The 3,310-nt window shown below is 39.8% G+C and overlaps 1 long non-coding RNA gene across 1 annotated transcript; it reads right to left on the reverse strand.

The window, feature by feature from the left end:
• Positions 1-301: 301 nt before the first annotated feature.
• LOC146361037 (uncharacterized) lies at positions 302-2,451 on the reverse strand. Its single transcript, XR_014799467.1, has 3 exons — positions 1,296-2,451; positions 424-586; positions 302-344 (listed from the first exon to the last, which is right to left on the reverse strand). It is a non-coding gene; the product is annotated as an uncharacterized LOC146361037 (long non-coding RNA).
• Positions 2,452-3,310: the final 859 nt, after the last annotated feature.

Below are 3,310 nucleotides of genomic sequence, written 5' to 3' on the forward strand. Positions count from 1 at the left end.
TCAACACATTTTCATCAGCAGATGCTTGCATGTTCAATAAAAATATTTCAACAACAAGTTTATGATTAAAATGATCAATGAACTTCAGCCTTACGCTATGTAATGTACATTTCATGTTGTACTCATGGTCCTTTGTTAGTCCAGTTTAGGATAATGTCTCTGACGTATGTATCATATCAAATATATGTCATATCAAAACAAGCCCACACCTGCAGTTGTTTCAGTTTTTCACTGGTGTTTCCTGTCAGCTGGTCAACCTCACTCAGGCGGACATCCATATCAGCCAACCAAATGACAAGTTCCTCCCTTTGTGCTTCAAATCCCTCCCACTCTGAGACAAGGAGCTGAAAGAGAGAGAGAAAAGAGTCAATTATAAAGAAGAGAGAAAAGTGAAACCCTCCTCAGAAGGTCGGACTCGCATACCTGCAGTTGACCTGTGATGGACCAGTTTGACGTTCACGTCATCCCTCGCCGATGCCAACAGCCGAGTCTGCAGGGTGCCCTGGAAGAGCTGAGTTAATGTTCGACTCCTCCTGGTCAGGCTCTCCAGCTGGATGATCCGAGGTCTCCCCTCTCGCCGCTGCCTCTGAACACAGAAACACAAATTGCATCTGAAGCAGGAGGTGCAGATTTTTTGTGCTATTCTTTTCTAAATCCAGGCTAGATCACGTGGAGGTATTTGGAAAACTTTTTTGGCCAGCGGACGACTGTTGTCTTGCAGAAAGTCAAATCAAACATATGCGATACACAATCAATTCACAAGAACACATTATAAAAAACAAGTCCAGTTCTTGCCTGATTTCAAATTAATTCTGCATCAAAACAGGGTAAAACGAGTGTTTGCAGCAAATGTGAGCACAAAGCCTCACTTTGTACAAGCCTGCTATTAAAGTTCTCCTCTATGCAGACGACTTTCCTGTTTTCAAGGCACAACTTGGATCTGCTGTACGAATCTTATGGATACACACTAAATGAAACAATAGTGTGCATGACTCCAGATTCTGATCCCTCATCCTAATATGGTCCCAACATAGCAACAGCAATAAAGAAAATGTTGAGGCTTCAAAATACAAAGTCCATAAACCAATGGCTGACATGGGTTTTATCATAAGGGTGATAAATATACAGATTTCAGTCTGTCTTAGAGATTTGATGTTCATTTACCTGCAGTTGCACTATACGTACCTGCTCCATGGTTTTTCACAACATTTTGCACATCACTATTTAATACAGGAAGTAGGTGAACTAAAACAAGTCATCTTTCTTTGTGAGAGGACCATATTAATGAAACAAACCTCAATGACATCATAGGGATCCCTAAAGATGCTCCTGCTGCTTCTCTTCCTCCTCATCCTAAGCTTCCTTCTCCTTATCCTCGCCTTCCATCCAATTCTAATTCAACCTAATGGTGTTTCTCCCCCTCCTCTTCCTCATTTTGTTGGAGCTGTGAACACAATGTGAATCTGGATTAATTTGTGCAAACAAGAAAAATCTACAGCTTTTTGGTCAGAGGTGGTCTTGTGATTTAAGCCGGGTAGAGTAGATTTATGTGTTGATGCTACCTGCTTCAGCTCTGGCTGCTGAGTGATATTTACACCCTGGCTGGATTACAAACTTTAACCATGTGCTGAACTTTGGCCCAGCGTTGATACCTCTTGTTAGTATAACGACCTCTTCTTAGCTTGTATGTATGATGTATGATGGTGGATAAATGAAATATACAAAGAAAATTTAACTATATTACAAAAGAACATCTATCTTGGAAACATAAAATGACCGGAGCATAACTTGTCAACTAGTCCGAAAATAAGTTATACAGGAACAGTCAAAGACACACCTTCTCATGTCACATTTCTATTCATTTCTATATTAGACAATAAAGAGTTATCTAATCTAATTATTCATTCAAAACACTTATGCATAGCTGTATTTTATACAGCTCATACAGAATTCAAAGTACAGGTTCATGTGAGTATTTAATGTACGGCTCAGATCTACAGAGTTTCAGAGTTTCCAGAGCAGACACAGAGCTCACATCACAACAGGCTTCAGGCGCCATTTTAGTGACTTTAACAATATATTAAATTTTAATTTCGGTCTAGCTGACATTAGGTTATGTACGCAGCACGCAATTGAACCACATATTTTAGAAGCCAAAGGTTCAAAATAGCTGGGAGCACCTTCACTTAATTATAACAGTGGTTTTGTTAGGAAAACAGTTTCTGTATACCGGATACTAAATTGCGCTGACGTCAACGGCTAACGTATCTAACTAATCGCTACTGTTAGCACAACATTAACAGCAAGCTACAATGACGAGTAACAAAAACAAAACAGTAATAAGGTTTTAATGAAAATGTTTTACCTTTTCCAACAGTCCCGGAATCCAGAGCTTCAAAGTCCAGCAGGTACTGAAGACTGTTATCCGCCTCGCTGTCACCGGCTGTGAGAAAGTGTTTTCCCGAAAGGTCAAGGCCCGCCGCTCGCGCACTCTGTCTGCGCATGCGCATCCCAACGACTGACCCCCTCCGTCCGCTCCCGGGAGGTTATAGTATGACGTGTTCTGACGTCACTCTCTCTCTCCCTGTCATTTATTTGGCTCGAAACACATATTAACAAATTGCTCAGTGATGAACAACTACCCAGATCATTTACCTAAGCAGTGTGCTTTGTCAAAACAAAGTGTGTGTTCATTACACTGACATTCTGTTCTGCAATTGTTATTTACTTGTATTTTATAATTTGACTTTACATACTGCTGGGTTGTTTGTAAAGTTTACAATAACTAGTATTATCATTATGCTATAATTTCAAAAATATATAATAATCTCAAAAGTAATGCCTTGGAGTAGAAAATAGTAATACTTTATTAAAATTTAAAACTAAAGTACAGTATTTGAATGTGTGTATTGTGTCTACTGTTTGTTAACTCACCATATTCATAATGGGTTTGCGGGGTTAGGGGTGTGTGTGTGTGTGTGGGGGGGGGGGGGTTAGGGTCTTTAGGCTCCCCCCCCCACCCCTGCCACCAGTATATTTTTAAGCAAATATTTCTAACTTTTATTTGAATATTCAGTTTCCTACCATCTTCTCTTAAAGGGTAATTGCCAGGTAACCCACCCTCCCCCTTCACACGTGTGTGCGAAGGGGGAGGGTTGCACACAAAGAAAACACACAGTATAATTCACAGCCTCGTTATAGTGAATAAATATTTATGCCATTTACACCATCAAACTTAGTTTGCTAAGGATGAAGAACCTTTTGTTCTTTAAAGAACCATTTGTAATAGCTGAAGAACCATCCACAAAAT

This window comes from Perissodus microlepis, chromosome 23 (assembly GCF_051167445.1).
Source record: "Perissodus microlepis isolate ML-2025 ecotype Zambia chromosome 23, ASM5116744v1, whole genome shotgun sequence".
Classification (NCBI taxonomy): domain Eukaryota; kingdom Metazoa; phylum Chordata; class Actinopteri; order Cichliformes; family Cichlidae; genus Perissodus; species Perissodus microlepis.